The following is a 19,833-nucleotide window of genomic DNA, read 5'->3' as shown; positions in this document are numbered from 1 at the left end:
TATATATATATATATATATATATATATATATATATATATATATATATGGACACGAGAATACATAGGGCTTAAAATATATATAATGAAGAATCATACAACAGGAAACCTATATTGAGTGTAAAGTAATACAACGTATATTAATTGCACTGTAGTACATTTTACACTGTAATCATATCTGTTAGGTGTGAGATTACAGGGGCAACTGTTATCATTCATTGTCAGTGCACATTTAGTCAGTTAACCAGTAAAACCCCTGTTAGGAAGCGCTTGAGTCAGTAAAGTTATGTAACTGGCTATAAGCACCATAACCCATATAATATATGTGTTTAGATACGCAGGCTATGTTATGCCAACTGGTTTATTTTTAACAATACAGTGGTTAAAGCAAAAAAAATATTGTTATTCTCCATTTTTCATTAGTGTAATTAGTTATTTAAATGTACAAATACCCAGGGAATACATCGGCATCTAAAATTAGGTATTTTTTTTCAACACACTAACTTGTTCAAAAAAGTCTGTTCATCCCCTCAAATTAAAGCCCTTATCATATTGTATTGACTGTTGGTTACTTTATAAAGAATGATGAATTGGTTGAAGAAATTAAAAGTCCCCCCACCCAACCTCAAAAAAAGTCACATTAGTGGTTATATTGATACTAGTTTAAAGCCTGTCAAAATGATGGATAAGAATAAGATCATGTTGAACCTGTTTGCACCCAATTTGACTTTACCCTTGTAGCAGCATTGATTGAATGGTTTGTCAGATGGCTGCTCAGTGTGGCAAAATTCAAATTTAATACTGTTCATGGGACTACAATTATGAGCATTAATATTTGTTTCATCAAACTTACCGACATCAATAATGGTGTGGCATCCTGTTCGCTGACTTTGCAGGCATTGACGTGATATTACCTCTGTCCTGTTTACTCTTCGATTGTTTTCTCTGTCACGGGCAATTGCTGAGGAAATATATTTGCTTGGCGATGATGATCACGTTCTCTCTGGTCATCAGTCACCGTTTGTCGTTGAGCATATAGTGCTATACGGAAAAACATACACTGATAAAGAAAATAAAAAAGACATAATAATGCCCGGGCAATAAATAATAGGAAAAACAACAATGCCTAATCTTCTAAAAATATTTTTAGAATATGATATAGTAAACATTGTTACATTTTATCTGGTTTGATAATGTCCGCCTCTCCCCATTGAAGGGTATGTAAATTATATGAACATCACAGAACCTTCCCAGAGCCTGGCTTTTTCCATCATTATAAATAGTAACTGCCACCCAAAAAAACCTAAATAAACCAAAGTAGTAAAGTCATGAAATGAGGAAAATCTTGTCAGTAGGAATGAGAGTCAGGTACACACAAGGGTTATATGCAAACATTTTGCCAAATTTGTATGTGTCTTATGTATGTGTATTTATATGTTTTTTAACATATACCGTATTTCCCCATGTATAAGACGCACCTTTTTCCCCAAAATTTTGGGTCTAAAAACTGGGTGCGTCTTATACAGGGGTAGTAGCACTTACCCTGTCAGATGATTCCTCTGTCTGGTAAAGTCTTCTTTCCTCTGTCTGTCTGATCCTGATGCTGGAAAGCCGCTTAAGGTCCTCTTCGCGATGACCGGATGTCCTTTCAGGACCTTGTCAAGGACCTGAAAGGACCTTGTCAAAGTCCTGAAAGGTCCTGCAAGGATTTCCGGTCATCGCGAAGAGGACCTTAAGCGGCTTTCCAGCATCAGGATCAGACAGACAGAAGAAAGAAGACTTTACCGGAAAGAGGAATCATCTGACAGGGTAAGTCAGAATTGACTATAGCATTGTCTCTCCTCTGTATATGCTGCACAATTACTCCTCATTTTTTTCACATGATTTATATAGGTGCGTCTTATACAGTGGAGCGTCATATACATGGGGAAATATGGTAGTTGCATAAAGTAATCTGTTGTGTTATAGCTCTTTACTGCCACCTAGTTTTACACAACACACATATAAAGGGGAGGAGCAGCGTTAGCCTTTTATATATACATACATGTGTATATATATATATATATATATATATATATATATATATATATAAATAAATGAGCAAACACATGAAATTATATACTGGTTACAACCGTATTACATGTTCAGACATTAATGAAACGTCTTAATTTGTATCATCCCGTCTATCAAATAGTGACACAGAGCGTTCTGTATTTAGTCACACCTTTGTAGACTTTGAGGACAATATGTCAGGTCCTAGTACTTGTGAAAAATAATGTAGATAGCTATTGTGTACAAGAAAAGAAGAAATGCTAGTGTAATATAAACAGACGCGAGGCCTATTTATACTATAGGGGGATTTTCTTGACAGCATGGGAAAACCCCCTACAGTATACATAGACCTCTCATCTATTTATATATTATATTTCATTGTGCGGCGCCCTTGGTGTCAGGGCATGGTGGTACTTATGGTTCTCCAAGTGTCAACATACCCTAGCTGCCATGGGTATGCTGGTGCTTGTAGTTCTACAAGCACCAGCATGCACAGACTGTTAATGACAGCCAGGGCTGGCTGGGAATTGTTGTTCCACAAACTAAAATGGTGTTTTTTTACTTGTTCTCTACTTTTCACGCTTTATTGACCTACACCCATCACCCAGGGGGCTAGGTCTTCCTAAAGGGGGGGCTCGCACAATTTTTTTTGCAGACCCCACTCCCTAGATAATCCCTAGATAATCCAGCCCTTAGCTGAACAGCCTGGGGTTGGTTGTCATTATCCCTCCCAATATCTCCCTCTTGGTTGACAACATCATTCTTTCTCCTGTCACCCAAACCAGCTGCCTTGGAGTAACCCATGACTCAGCCCTCAGCTTTACCTCTTATATCCAGTCCCACACCAAATCCTTCCACTTCCTCCTCCTTCACAGGTCGCTGCAGTATTTGTCCGAAAGTATATGAATATAATATTGTCACTTGTGAGGTGGTCAAAATTGACTGCAAATGACTTGAAATTAGTGTTATTGAGGTTAATAATATTGTAGGAACAAAAAAAAAGTTAAATTATGTGATTTTAGCATATTTTAGGATTTTTTCTAAAAAATACAAAACCAAAACCAAAACACACAAGGGTGATTTTGCCAAAACCAAAACACAAAGCTAATTCAGATCCAAAACCCAAACCAGTTGAAGGGGGTCAGTGAGCATCTCTACTCTTAATAGCTCTAAATCACATAAAAATGATCCTTGTGTAAATAGATGTAATTACTGCAAAGTATGACTGTCACATAATTGCTAGTAAATAAGTATACTCAGACAGGATGCTGGCATTCTGCAGAGACACAACCTTGTCTTGGTATTTTCTTGACAAATGAATGTAAGTGTCACCCGACACTGGAACAGATGGCTGTTAGGGAATCCTTTTCCCCAAGTAGTGATATGCACAGATCAATTTGTTTGTTTCCAGTGCTCCTCCTGCTGAAGGGGCATTTCCTCACAAGTAGGCAGAATGAATGATGGTAATAGCATGTCCTCCAAGTATAACCAGAAGACAAATACAGTGGCAATATAATCCCTGAGAAACAATTCCAACCTTGGGTTCAAATTATAGATGTTGACTGACCCCCGTGTTTTGGTTTTGGATCTGTATTAACTTTGTGCTTTGGTTTTGGCAAAACCGCCCTCACATGTCTTGGTTTTGGTTTTGGATCTGAATTTTTTTTTTTTTTAAATGGCTAAAATATGCTAAAAATCACATAATTTGGCTCTTTTTTGTTCCTACATTATTATTATTAATCGTAATAACACTAATTTCCAGTCATTTCCAGTCAATTTTGACAACCTCACAGGTCACAATATTTTCATCCACTTTCGGCCAAAGACTGCAGAGATCTGGCTGGATGCTAAGCGATAGAGCAATGACACAAACACACAGCAGTTTATAGCACATCTAGGAAACATTGCCACACAGCAATGTCAGAAAAGAAAAGTGGTGCAAGATGGAATTGTCTTTGGAGTTATCCGAGTGCCTGCACTGTATGCCCATAAACTAGCGTTTTTGGTGGGTCAAAGTGTCCACAGAGAACCACATTTGTCACTTGCTGATCGCCTTTACTACCTTTAGGCTCCAAGCAAGCAACATGCATGTTCACTGTTCGGCCAATGTTATATTGTGCTGTCTAGTTTGTTACTATAATTGGGCAGAAATAATTTGAAAATCCCTGGCACTACGTAAAAGTTGCTACAAGGAATAAAGTGGATTTTTAAGTTGTTGGGTATTGCCAACGCATGTAGGTTCAATTTTGAATATCAAATTGTTTTATCTTTTCCATTTTTGTATGTCACATTAAATTGTCCATTGCTGTGATTAGGATTCTTATTCTCTACACAGACATATAAACTTTTAAAAACTTTTATTTGTTGGAAACTGCATTTTGCTTTATAGTCCATGTACACTTACATATGTCAATAAACAGTGGGGTCAATTTTATCAGTTCATTTGATTGTTAAAATGGGCACTATATGGGCGTGGCCTAACCAGCTGTAGAGTTAACGTATACTTCATAGCTATCCTGCTACATCAGATCAATTATCCTGATATCTTACCTCTCTGGTCTCCAAATTCCGATATTTTGTGAGCAAAGGTGTAGCGCTCAGCCTCCGGCTGTTTATTCCAGATTATGTCTGCCATCTGGGTCATAGATCTCCTCCCAGCTAAGTGTTCAGGCACCTGTATTTTGTCCCTCTGAGACTTTACAGCGGTAAATCGTTTGAGATTGAGGGAAGGGAAAAAGTGAGCCTGCATAATAACTGCCACTTGCCACCATTTTGAAGCCATACATCAGTGGTTCCAAAACTTTTTCAGTTCGCAGCACCCTTAAAGTCTCCATATTTTTTCAAGGCACCCCTCCAAAATAATTACCGAGCAGTCCCTTTTATAAGTAGTTGGATCAAAGTAACGTAATTAGTGTTTAGGTTAGGACAGAAATAATTAGTAAGTTGTTTGCAGAAATAATACACATAAATCCAACGGAAAATACTATTTTTATACATTTTTTTCAATTATAATTCTGCAGCTGATATTCAGAGGAATAAGATCAAACAAAATTAAAAAACATGTACAAAATCATCACACTGTGCCCCTTCATCCTCACACTCTGTACCCCCTTCATCCTCACACTATGTACCCCCTTCATCCTCTCACTCTGTGCCCCCTTCATCCTCACACTATGTATCCCCTTCATCCACACACTCTGTGCCCTCTTTCTTCCACACACTCTGTGCCCTCTTTCATCCAGGCACTCTGTGCCCTCCTTTATACTGACTCTGCCCCTCTTCATTCACGCACTCTCTGCCCTCCTTAATTCACACACTCTGTGCCCTCTTTCTTCCACACACTCTGTGCCCTCCTTTATACTGACTCTGCCCCCTTCATTCACGCACTCTCTGCCCTCCTTAATTCACACACTCTGTGACCTCCTTCATCCATGCACTATATGCCCTATTTCATCCACACACACTGTGCCCTCTTTCATCCATGCACTCTGTGCCCGCTTTCATCCACATACACTGTGCCCACTTTCATCCAGGCACTCTGTGCCCTCTTTCTTCCACACACTCTGTGCCCTCCTTTATACTGACTCTGCCCCTCTTCATTCACGCACTCTGTGACCTCCTTCATCCATGCACTCTATGCCCTATTTCATCCACACACACTGTGCCCTCTTTCATCCATGCACTCGGTGCCCGCTTTCATCCACACACACTGTGCCCTCTTTCATCCAGGCACTCTGTGCCCTCTTTCATCCAGGCACTCTGTGCCCTCTTTCATCCAGGCACTCTGTGCCCTCCTTCATCCATGCACTTGGTGCCCTCCTTCATACTGACTCTGCCTCCCATTACTGTTTCCTATCACTATTTTCCTTCCATCTCTTTACTTACCATAATTGGCCTTCTCTTTCTATTTCTTCTGTCTTCTTACCAATCCGTCATCACTCCACGACATTTAGTGAGAAGCAGCAGAAGAGATGAGGATGCTGGATCCCGGTGCCACCGGATTGGAAAGTTTTATGTTTTTTTTTCCCTGACCACGACACCCCTGTGATAGCGGCGCGGCACCCCTGGGAGCCGTGATGCACACTTTGGGACCCGCTGCCTTACATATTTGTCTGCTATACTTTCTGTATATCTCCCTATATGCCTCAACATCACAGTGACATCCTAATCATCCTCTAAAGTGACTGACCCCCTTTATTATTTGAATGCCTGTAATAGTGCTAAGTACTGTATTTGAAGGGTAGTGTTTACCTTATATATCGCCTGTGCATGTTAAAAATAGAGATGAGTCCACCTTGTCATTCTTTTACTACTGCACATCTATATTCAAGGACACTCGATTGCACACTTGTATCAAAATCATCTGTTCAAGACTGTGGAGATACATCACTGACAATAAGGACACTAACTTGTTGCCTAGCATATACCTGATCTGCTGGAATAAACATTTTCAGTTTCCCAAATACACATAAATATCGTTTAATTGTAAAATACTATTGTATCAAGCACACAATACAAAATACAACACAGAGGTCTGTAGATTGGGACTCATTCTTGTGACAGGCCCAGGATATTATACATACAGCACGGGAGTCTATACACCGGGATATACTCTGCTACCAAGCACAATAATATGTACTTACAGCACGGGGGTCTGTAAATTGGGACTTGTTCACTGTATTCACTTCAGAAATATGTTCATACAGCACTGGGGTTTGTAGTCTGGGACTTATTGTTGTATACTGTTAGAGGAAGTCTGTAAAACTGCGGTTGACAATTAATAGAAAACAGTTTGGAACCACAGTGCAGTCTTGGGATTTGTAATATGGGCATGCCAAACCACGCCACTGCGACAACGGCTAAAATGGAGAAAAATACTCGAAAAACCAATTAATCTCAGAGCTCCAGGATGATTTCTTCACCGCCCCTTGTCTCTCAGTCTTCCCCGTCTCCTGCGGAAGTAGATGCTGCAATGCAGACTGATCCCCCATCCCTCCAACAGGTCCTGTTGGCCATCACATCCTCAGAGAAGAGGGTTATGGACAAAATTGATGAGGTCCAGGCCAACCTCTCGTTAATACATCATGACCTTCAAGGGATGCTGGAGAGAGCGGGAGAGGTGGAACATAGACTCTCTAATCTTGAGGATTCTACTACCCCCCTTGGTGGAGAGAATTCCGATCTGACTGTCCAGATTGGCCAATGCAAAATTAAGATGACAGATATGGAAGGCAGGCTTTGTCGCAACAATCTTTGATTTGTTGGGTTGGCAGGAAGAGTGGAAGGCGTCAAACCTGAATTATTTCAAGAAGACTGGCTTATAAAAGAATTCGACAGAGGAGTTCTCCCTGCACTTCATTGTGGAAAGGGCTCACAGCCAGGTGCCCCAGCTCGTACCTTTAATGCCAAGCTGAATGTCACGGGCACTAGGAGTCTTTACCCAGGGATCACCAGGTGATAAGCTTACCAGAGCAGTATAGGTGGTAATATGGTACTCTCGTAGCAGGGTGATCACGGAACAGGAGACAGCAGATGATAGAGATGCTCAGGAAAGTCTATGACTAGCAGCACTGGTGATATATATATGTAGTAATACACGAGGAACTGTATGGACAAAGGACACGTGAGGGTAGTCAGTGGTCTGCGATAGCAAGTTGTACCACTGCTATAGTGAGGAGGAATGTCCAACAGAAACGAGGAGGTGATGAGAGTCAGCGGTCTGCGGTTAGCAAGTTGTACCGCTGTCTGGGTGAAGGAATGGAATCCAAGTGGAGGTATCCGGGGAGTCAGTGGTCTGCGTTAGCAAGTTGTACCACTGCTATGTGAGAGGATACTGGAACAGGTGACACGGGAAACAGGGATCAGTGGTCTGCCTCTAGCAAGTTGTACCACTGAATATATATGTGAAGAGAAGCACGGGGAGAGACTGCAATACAGAGGATAAACGGGCACCTTGAACTTGATCCACAATGACATGCACAATATAGTAATGACTGAACAGCACTGCAATAATATAAAGTCACAGGAACTATCCGGGCAACAGATAACACAGTCAATGATGGTAATAGTCTCAGCGGATAGTAAACTCCAGAGGAGAGCAACTCAGTCCAGCAAGATATGCAATACACCAGCACAGTCAATGAGAAGTATGCATACCGTGGTTCAGGAGCAGGCTGTCAGACAGGAGTGCAGAGATACCTGAACGGCTGGAGGCCGGCAGGATGCAAAGTCCCAGGAGGATGAAGCGGTAATTAAGTAGGTGCAGCGCACAGTTAAGTAGACCAGCAGGGGAACAAATACTCAGGAAACAGTAGTATGTAGAACTGGACTCCTGGAGGACCCTGAAGAGTAGTGATGGTCTAGATGAGAAGAAAGCAGTGAGGCGCAGATCCGATGCAGACTGGCGAGTAGTGACCAGCGGGAACACGGAGAAGCACGGAGAGCGGATCAGCTGTTGTAGGACGAGTAGAACTGAGGAGTAGCAGCCAGCAGGACTCTGCAGGTACACGGAGGTAGCGGATAGCAACCAGCAGGTGCAGCAACGATGAAACACGGGAGAGCAGAGCTGAGCTGGAACTGTTGAGCACGGAGAGCAGCGGATAGGAATCAGCTGTAGCAGTCTCGAGGAAACACGGGAGAGATGAGATGAGCTGAAGACTGAAGTGCACGGAGGCAGCAGATAGGAATCAGCCAAACAGTCACGATGAAACACGGCAGAGTTGAAGTGGTCTGAAGACTGTAGTGCACGGATTCAGCGGATAGGAATCAGCTAACAGTCACGATGAAACACGGTAGAGTTGAAGTGGTCTGAAGACTGTAGTGCACGGAGGCAGCGGATAGAAATCAGCTAACAGTCACGATGAAACACAGCAGAGTTGAAGTGGTCTGAAGACTGTAGTGCACGGAGGCAGCGGATAGGAATCAGCTAACAGTCACGATGAAACACAGATGAGTTGAAGTGGTCTGGAAACCACAGGAGTAGAAGCTGTCTGGAAACCACAGGAGTAGTAGTGGTATGGGAACCACAGGAATCAGCAGCGCTGAATACACGAGGAAACACAGGAACACCTTCAGAGGCTCATGGGGAATGAGACTCCAAGATCAGGCAACGTGGTATTGACCACAGGTGCTTAATATAGGGAGTGTTGCCTGATCTGCCAATTAAGTTAAAGGAACAGGTACTGAAGGGTTTGAAAGGGCTGCGCATGCGCAGACCCTCAGGATGGTGGACGGCCACGGTTCCTAAACATACGGGAAGAAGCACTCACAGTCCGGTGAGTGACACTGAAGCACTTCAAAAACAGATATGATCCTTTGGATGACCAGACAGCAAGGCCCAGTACGGTTAGGAAATTAAACAATAATGTTGTTTCCAGACTTTGCGGTAGAGGTCCAAAAAGCTTGTTCACAGTTCACCTCAATCAAGAAAAAGCTGCAAAAACACCAGCTCTTTATGCTATGCTATTTCCCTCCAGGCTCAGGAACACAGTGGATGGCAAGTCCCATTTTTTACTTCTCCGCGAGAGGCAGACGACTGGCTTGAAAGATGTTTACCTGCCCGACAAAAAGATCATTGAATTGTACCTAGTGATGGGTTTGCTTGTATATGGGATATTTCTATATTTTGCTACTGAAGTCAGAGAAAATGTTCTAGCGGAGTTAAGCTTTGTCTATTCTTTAGATAGTAGGGGTCTAGGTTTTCTCTTGCTAGGATTTAGGAAATAATCGATAGGATGTTTTGATTTTTGAGGGATCTAGGTATGCCTTAATTAGAATAGGTATACAGGGTGGGAAAGGAAAAGTTTTCATGTTAGTTGTAGGTCGCAATATCATGTGTTCTCATCTACTTAATCAAGTTGAACTGTGTTTTTCTACATACTCCAGGATAATATGTTACTGCTGTACTATACTGGTTGCTGCATAGAGCTGCTTGAAGGCGAATATCCCTTTTCCAGACTTTCCAGTGGTGTGGTCCTGCAATGTGTCTCATCCAGATGATAGACTATTATGGCAACCCTAACTGTGAGTAAACCTGCCCAGCGTGGACGTCTGCTCGCCCGGAAGGTTAGTGGGTTAAATAATAAAATTAAGCGTTCATTGGTGCTACGTCAGGTCAGAAAATCCAGTCCTGATGTGGTATGTCTCCTGGAAACCCACCTTACTGGTAACAAGGTTCTTTCCCTTAAGAGACCTTGGGTGGGTTGGGCCTATCATACCACCCATTCTACCTACTCCAGAGGTACTTCAGTGTTAGTTAGAAAACAGTTTAATTGTCACTACCCAATGGGTCCACTGCCTTTGGTAAACTTATTGACGATCTGGGTCTGGTGGATGTTTGGAGATTTAGAAACCCTGAGGTTAAACATTTTTCTTGTCACTCCTGCACCCACCACTCCCTATTAAGAATAGATATAGTCTTGGCTTCACACACTCTGGTCCCCTTGGTATCTGGGGTGGACTACCTTCCTAGAGGCATCTCTGACCACTCTTCTATCTAAGCAATCTTTGATTTTAAGCCTGAACGGGGACTACAATTGTGGAAACTTAATCTGCATTGGTTGTCCAAACTTGGAGGGAGTACTGGCCTGACATGCCTCTGGGATGAGTAAATTAAAGAGACAATAAGATGGGAGTCAACCCAGCTGTGCTTTGGGACTAGTTCAAGGCCTTTATGAGGGGTACCTTTATAAGGAAGTTAGCGAGTATTAAAAAACTTAACAAGCAAAAAGTGGAAGAGCTGGTGCAGAGATGCAAAGACCTTGAGGTCCTATACATTAGGTCTCGTGCTGTAGAGGATAGACTGAACTGGCTTCAAACACAGTCTGATTGGACTGTATTTCTATATGACAAGCACAGTCAAAGGCTTCTCTTCTCCAGACATAATCAATATTTCCAAGCCGACTTGGGAGGGATTTACTTGGCGTGTCAAGCAAGAGATGAAATGTCTAAAAGGTCAATCCCAGCTATCATAGACAAATATAATATTGAAAAATATACGGGGGCCAAAATTGCGGGAGTGTTCTATGAATACTATAGTAATCTATATTCCATGCAAGCTCGATACATGCCTACTCAACTTATAACCTACTTTAACGGTAGGCTATCCCAAGAAGCAGTTGACCTCTTGGACCCTCCCTCTACTGAGGAGGAAATTGAGACAGCCGTCTCTTCATTTTTCAACCATAAAGCACCGGGCATTGATGGTATACCGATAGAAGTATACCAACAATACAAAGAATTCCTTGTCCCTAGGCTGTTAGACACCTATAATCAATTGCTGGAGTATGGTTCACTTCCCCCTTCTATGTCTGAAGCCATAGTCATCCATATATTGAAACCTGATAAAGAACCTTTGTGTTACGGTATCAACAAGGAGAAACTGGATCCTTGCAGTTCAGCTGGGATTGGTGTGACTTCACCTAGGGGAGCGGAGTCTAACAAATGGAAGGTGTTCGCCAGAGATTCCCGCAAGGGAATTTGGACTTTGCGGCTTCCACTTGCAGGTCACGGCCCCCTAGAGAAGTTCCCAATGAACCGTGAGAGAGGGAGCGAAGGATTGACAGGTAGTAGCCCCACGGAGGGATGTAGAAGAGGTAGGAGAACTGGATGTTTGTAGCCGTTACCACTGATGAATGGAGTGTAGTGATAGCTGTGGTGTTACCACTAAGGAGTGGAATGTAGCGATGAACTTCAGAGTAACCAATAAGGAGTGGAATGTAGCGTTGATCTGTGGTGTTACCACTAAGGAGTGGAATGTAGCGATGAACTTCAGAGTAACCACTAAGGAGTGGAATGTAGCGATAAACTTCAGAGTAACCACTGAGGAGTGGAATGTAGTGATGAACTTCAGAGTAACCACTAAAGAGTGGAATGTAGCGATGATCTGCAGTGTTACCACTAATGAGTGGAATGTAGCAATGATCTGCGGTGTTACCACTAATGAGTGGAATGTAGCGATGATCTGCTGTGTTATCACTAATGAGTGGAATGTAGCGATGATCTGCTGTGTTATCACTAATGAGTGGAATGTAGCGAAGAACTTCAGAGTAACCACTAAGGAGTGGAAATGCTGGCAGCCACACAGAGGGCACAGGATCACCAGAGCACTGACACACAGGAAGCCAGGAGAAAACAGGAATCAGTAGAGAGCAGTAATGCCGTAGCCCAGGGAGCTGCTTCCAGCACAGAGGATAGAGCAGACTCAAAGAACCAGCACTGAGAAGAGACACAAGGAGTCTAATATAAGACTGTCAGAATATTCCACCAATAGGATGAGGAAGAAGCTGAGAAGAGGCAGACGATTCTGCACATGCGCAGAAACGTCTGATGGACAGCGGCAGCCGGCGGGGATGCAGCGGCGGTGAGTGCACCCGTTCCTGAAGAGAGGGTGCAGGAGGCCTGCGCGTGAGCTGCTGATGGAGACACCACCGAGGGAGACGGAGCACCGAGGAGACAGGTGAGTGCGCCGGCTCCAGGGTAGGTGCCGCGGGAGACCGGCACGTAGCACTTTGTATCCGGGTTCATATCACCCTATCTCTCTGATTACCACAGATGCCAAAATTCTGGCTAAAATTCTATCCATACAGCTTAATGGGTTCATTCATGAGATTGTCCACCCAGATCAGGCAGAGTTTATGCTTGGCAAATCTACGCTTACTAATGTTAGACAGATTCAGAGGATCCGGTCGACTGGGGAGAGGGCAGTGGTCGAGGCCTTGGATGCGGCTAAGGCCTTTGACTCGGTTGAGCGGGACTATCTCTGGCATGTGCTGGAGCAGTTTGGCTTAGGACCCAGGTTTATTAGTCTTGTTAGGCTACTATATTCTGCACAGCGGCAACAATGAGTGTTAATGGATTCACAACAGCCCTGTTTGGTCTGGGTCAGGGATCTCGACAGGGCTGCACTGTATCCCCTGCTCTGTTTGCTTTAGCGATTGAGCCCCTGGCCTGTTTAATCCGCTCCCATGAGCACATTAGAGGCATAAAGATGGGAGGAATCACTGACAGCATAGCACTTTACACGGATGACATGTTGGTCTTCCTTGAGGAACCTGATAGGTCTTTATCTCACCTTTTAGAGGTGGTTGAGGACCTTGGTTTATATGCAGGACAAGATCAACTGGGACAAATCTGTTGTTTTTCCGATGGGGTGGCAACCTTCGCCAGTTGCTGTGTACTGTCAATCACTTCTGTGGACCGACAGGTTTAAATATTTAGGTATCTGGATTACAGCCTATGCATTAAAAGTTATTGCTCTAAATATTGACCCAATAACAGAATATTTAAAGACCAAAAGCCATACATGTCATAAGCTTCCTCTCAAGGTCAATTTTAGGATCAACCTAAAAGAAATGGTGATCCAACCGAAGTACTTATACCCCCTCCAGCACTTCCAGTTGTATCTACCATTGAAGGTTTTCCAAAACATTAATAAAAATCTAATTTCCCTGATTTGGAGTGGTAAGAGAGCTAGGGTGTGCTTTAACACATTATGTAGAACCAAAAATTCAGGAGGACTGGACCTGCCCAATCTTAGAATTTATTATCTTGTTTCTCAGCTTAAACATTTGGTCTCCTGGTTAGGTGATTTGCAGAACACCACTCTCGGACACTTCTTGGGTGAGCTAACTAAGCCAGACCTAGCAAGGTGGCTCCTATAATAAGACAGGCATCAATTATTTGGCCAATATCACATGCTCTTATGGGAGGTTAAGGGTTAGACCCAGACACTCCCTTATGGTTCAAAACTGGTTTCAGGAAACGGGTTGGGTGTGAGGGTTCACTGCTGTGGAAGGATGTGGGAATTCACACAATTGGTCAAATATATATAGACAATCAATTAACTACATATGAACAATTGAGAGCGACCTTCCCATTACCCAACAATCAGTTCTTCTGGTATCTGCAGCTGAGACATTCACTGAATTCCCAGCTTCTTGAGGGTTTGCTTCATATGTCAGCTTCTACGATTAAAAATATATTACGACCTATAGGGTAATATAAGACTATTTCTCTGCTCAATGCCATACTATTGCCTCAGGTGTCCACGAGAGGATTAGATCTTCTCAGAATAAAATGGGAAGGCTATGTAGGGGTTCTTTATAATGAGGAGTGGAATATAGTGATGGGAAATACTAGACATGCCACATCTTGTCTTAAGTTTCAGCAGATCCATTTTTACATGGTACACAGGTTTACTTAACACCAGCCAAGACGCAAGCAATGGGACTGTGCGCTTCTTCAGAGTGTCCCTGGTGCGGTATGACTGAGAGCACTTTTTGGCATATTTTATGGTCATGCCCAGTTGTCCAGTTCTTCTGAAGCCAAATATGGGACTTCATTTCCTCCACACTACCTATGACCCCTTTATTATGCCCTAAAATATGTCTGTTTGGCACTACACTAAAAGAAAATTTAAATAACCCACTCTTCAAATATATTTTTACCTTAGCCTCCCTAGCTAAGGTTAATATAGCAAGGGGATGGATGGTTACTGGACCACCTAGTGTATCTCACTGGATCAATCTAGTTAATGAGGTATGGAGGCATGAACAGCTCATGTATGATAGTTGAAAAGCCATGCATAAATAACATAAGATATATCACCACTAGTATGAATCAAGTTATGTTATCCACCCTCATCAGGGTGATATGATGGAATTGGGGAATCACCAGGCAGACGTTTAGCTCTCAGCCCTATGCAGCTTCAATAAATTTAGGCTGTAGTGCAATAAAAATACAATGATGGTATTATCGGCCTAAAAGTTCACAAGATAGTACTGTATAATGTTTATAGCGACATAGGCAGGGATAGATGTTTATTTAATTTGAATGTTAGATATGTTATTTGTATGTTATAGCTAAACAATCTCAATAAAAATACTTTATTCAAAAAATGGACACTATTTAATACAGACCTTACTGTATTTTAATTATGACAACACATTTCAGGAGCGCAAAACTGTTGTTTCTTAAGTTCTGTTCTACAGCTACTGAAATTCATGTTGTTGCAGTTACTTTAAATAAGATGCAGGTTTACCTGTAAAAGGTGGACTATTTCTGATGACATCTATATATTATTCATGCTGACCATTACATTTGCATCTGCAATAAAGCTCAAGAGGAACAGATTGAAAAAATATCTGCGTCTCGCTCTATATAAACAAAAGTTTTTGAACATTTGTACCTTTAAAAGGAATTTAATCTAATATCTGAGTTGTGCCATTTAAAATAAACAGGGCACCCTTAGGGACAGTAGTAGTGTTTTTTTGGTTGATCATGGCTTTGATATAGGGTGAAGCTATTCTTTAAATATAATGAAAAGTGTTGTGGTACATCATATGAAGAACCTCAGATCTCAAGCGTAAATAAAATGTGTTTTTTAAAACATTGTTGCATTGGTTAAGAATTATTTGTAATTTGTTTGATTGACCTTCACTACAGTAGTGTTTAATCATCTAATGTTATTTTCGGCTTAACGCTTACAAACTTTACTTAAATGTTAGAATTAAAGTTGTTTCTTTACAATAAAAAAAAAAGAAAAGATTTAGCAAACTCACACAGAAACAGGAGGGGAAGCAGGTACAGTTTAACAAGCCAAGCTCTTCAGCAAGGAGTGCCACTTTTGTGGCTGAAGTGCTTGATTTGTTTGGGCTCCCACAAGACAAGCTAACAATGGGCTTAAGGCAGCTAAACCGACAGTGCTGTCAATGAACTCTACAGTGGCAAGATGTTGTTGTCATCATCCTCCCCCTCATCAGTGTGTACATCATCTTCACACAATATAAATAAATCGCCCATAAATACCACCATTACAGACCAGATGTAAAAATGTTGTGCTGACTCATCTGCATCACCAATGGGTCTCATGGAAAAGCTAAGTTTTGCAAAGCATATGGCAGTTTATAGTACTTTTAATAAACATTGCCATGCAGCGGTAGCTGAAAGGAAAAGTGGTGCAAGATGGAATTGTCCTTGGAAACTCCCACCCACCCATATAATGGATCTTAAAAAGGACATGCACAGTTTAATAAACCAAACACTTCAGCAACAAGGAGTGTTAGTTTTGTGGCTAACAATGGGCTTAAGGCAGCTAAGTTAACAGTGCTATCAATGATCTCTAAGACTGCAGTGAGCTGCCTGGTTGCTCTTACGATTAGTAATGGCACAAACACACGGCAAATCATAGCACATCTAGGAATCATTGCCACACCGCAGTGGCAGAAAAGAAAACTGATGCAAGATGGAATTGTCCTTCAGACCTCCCACCCACCTTTATGTTGGATTGACAGTAACATAACATGGGCAGCAAAGTAGACAAGGTTTTAAAGTCGACAATATACTGACATCGACAGTATTATTAGGACATCAATTGAAATGTAGACAGTATTTATTAGGTTGACAATTCAAATGTAGACAGTATTGTCCCTGACTCTAACCCTGTCCCAATCCCTAGACCTGTCCTTATCCCTATCCATACACCTGTGCCTAACCCTAGACCTGTCCCTTTCCCTGTCTCTACACCTGTGCCTATCCTTAGACCTGTCTTTAACTATATCCCTAGCCCTTAAATCAGGCCTGTCCAACCTGCGGCCCTCCAGATGTTGTGAAACTACAAGTCCCAGCATGCCCTTCCAGGTATCAACTGGTTGTCTACCGGCAAAGCATGCTGGGGCTTGTAGTTTCACAACACCTGGAAGGCCGCAGGTTGGACAGGCCTGCCTTAAATAATACTGTCCACATTTCAATAGTCTACCTAATCATATTGTTCACCATGTGAATTGGCATCCTAAAAATACTGTTGAGACCTGAATTGTCGACTGTTACACAAGCTGATAGCCCAAGGTCAAAATGTCAAACAGTGCAAGATGGAATTGTCCTTGGAAAATATGTTAAAAAGGTTTAACAAACTCACACAGAAACAGGAGGGGTAGCAGGTACAGTTTAACAAACCAATGAACTTGAAGACTGCAGCGAGTTAGCTGGTTACTAATTGACAGAGCAATGGCGCAACACACGGCAGTTCATAGCACATCTAGGAAACTTAGTTACACAGCAGTGGCAGAAAAGTGGTGCAAGATGGAATTGTCCTTGGGCTGTCCCACCCACCCTTATGTTGGATCTTAAAAAAGACATGCACACTTTAACAAAGTTAGCATTTCAGCGACAAGGAGTGCCACTTTTGTGGCTGAAGTGCTGGGTTTGTTTGGGTCCCCACACTGCAGGTTAATAATGGGCTTAAGGCAGCTAAGCTAACAGTGCTGTCAATGAACTCTAAGACTTCAGCGAGCTGCTTGGTTGCTGCACCAGTGGAAGCAGTTCTTGCCAGTGATAAAATGAAGGCCATTGTCATGCCTTGGCATAATACCAAAAAATCCCCCAATTATGTGTGGAATTATTTTTATCCAAATCCAGAAAACAGTTGTCTAGCCACTTGTAGCATGTGTAAAGCCACAGTCAGTAGATGTAGGGACTTAAACCATCTTGGTTTATGCCATGTGACGCGATTTCAGGGCCAGCTCTTAAGAAAATCAGAAACTTATGCTAAAAATAACAACAAGCAGTCCAACATCAGCTAGCTCCCTTCTCTCAGCTAGATCCCAGCACCTGCAATCTACACCACCAACCTCTTCATCAAGGCCGGAGTGGCCATCTGGCACTTCTGGCCAATGCCAGAAGGGCCAATGGCTAGATGGGCTGATCCAGCTGTCCTCATGCCCGTCTGAGCAGCAGCACCTCCCTGCGCGCTGAGAGGCGGACAGAGATTCAGTGACATGCGGCCAATGCAAGTAATCACATAGGACATGCACCACGTAACACTGCTGCTCGGGCGGACATGCGGAGGGCTAGATTGTGAAGTGAAGCAGTCTGCGCGCTGCACATATGTAACAATGTAGGTGTGTGTGTGTGCTATGTTAATATATAGTGTGTGTGTGTGTGTGCTATGCTAATATATAGTGTGTGTGTGTGCTATGTTAATATATAGTGTATGTGTGTGCTAAGTTAATATATAGTGTGTGTGTGTGTGTGCTATGTTAATATATAGTGTGTGTGTGTGTGTGTGTGTGTGCTATGTTAATATATAGTATATGTGTGTGTGTGTGTGTGTGTGTGTGTGTGTGTGCTATGTTAATATATAGCGTGTGTGTGCTCTATTAATATATAGTGTGTGTGTGCTATGTTAATATAGTGTGTGTGTGTGTGCTATGATAATATAGTGTGTGTGTGTGTGCTAAGTTAATATAGTGTGTGTGTTATGTTAATATCATACTTACCAACTTGACAAAGTTGGTTTCTGGGAGAGGTGGGCGTGATGGGGACGGGGCTCCAAAATGTGCGCCATTTTGGACCCACCCCCCGTGACGTAATGACGCGAACTCGTCATTTGACAGAGGGGGCCGGGCCAAACGCTGCGATTCCCGGTGAATCGCTGTGTTTGGGAGCTAATTCTGCCCACTTCACTAGGAAGTGGGCACTTCCTAGTGAAGTGGGCAGATCCGGGATATTGCCACAATCTCCCGGGAGTCCAGGAGACTCTCGCAAAATGTGGGAGTCTCCCGGACATTCCGGTCGAGTTGGCAAGATTGGTTAATAAAGTGTGTGTTGAAATAGGTTAAGTAAATTAATAAATATTTCAGATTAGCATTCCCATCATTTTGAAATGAAAAACAGGGAGGCCCCTAGCCATAAAATTTTAGTAAAATTTACTACTTACTGCAATAAGATAAAACTCTTGTGGGAACCTATTCTATTATCACACATTGTCACATAATTAGCACCTTCATGACTTCTTGTCATTTTCACCATTACCTGTCTCAGCAACTGGAGAATGCTACTTCAAGAAACACTATAAGCATAAGCATCTCATAGAAAAGGACACTTGTCTAGTTCATTTACTGGCACAAGAATCACATTGCTTGCCTGCATTTTCCTCAAATAACAGTCTACATACTCTTCTTCAACTGAGATGTAATTGTTGAGACAAAGCAAGAAACATACAATGACATTATGTCTTCGCTATACAGAGAATGGTGACTGAGGAGGGATAAGCATGAGTCATCTGTCTAAACAGAAAAACCACACTTCAACATGTAATATTCATGTACCAAATTTAGAATAAACAAGAAACACCATCTTTCTCTGTCACTTGTTACCATAATAGGAAACTACCTGGAACAAGGACAGATAGAATGACGTAAGATTAGAAGACAACTTGTCTCAAGGGGTAGGAGTGCACCCACTGAGATTTTCAGTGCCAGCCAGTGGGGAATGCCATACCGTCACTTCTCCTACTGCCTTCATTGTAAAACTATCACATTCCTTTCACTTACATTTTACATACCTAAATTTGCTTACTGCTACTTCTAAATTTCCACATCGACCACTGGTGCCAACAATAACATTTCATGTGGCTTTGTTGCCTAACTCATAAGATTTAACCAGCCCTAATCTAGAATGTCTGCGAACTATGAATGTTTATTGAGGTAATTGTTAGGCCTATAGATAGAGATATTTACAAAAAGGTATTTAAAAAAAACAAATAGAGATTTTATAGGTCATAATTGACAAGGAAGCAGTCCTGGAAATATGTAAACTGAAATCAAAACTGTAGTGCATAACATTTCCTATCTCACTGTGATCCCTTCTCAAATTTTTCACATTAAAATTTTATTTTCAAACTCCAAACCACCCATCGCACACTGAAACACACACATACATTACCCAGCAACCAGACATATTTCTTCCGCCTGAGTGCTGGCCGCTCTATGCATGCTCTGAGTGGTG

This window comes from Mixophyes fleayi, chromosome 2, assembly GCF_038048845.1.
Source record: "Mixophyes fleayi isolate aMixFle1 chromosome 2, aMixFle1.hap1, whole genome shotgun sequence".
NCBI classification, from domain to species: domain Eukaryota; kingdom Metazoa; phylum Chordata; class Amphibia; order Anura; family Limnodynastidae; genus Mixophyes; species Mixophyes fleayi.
The sequence above is the reverse complement of the archived record's forward strand: the minus strand, read 5'-3'. Positions refer to the sequence as shown.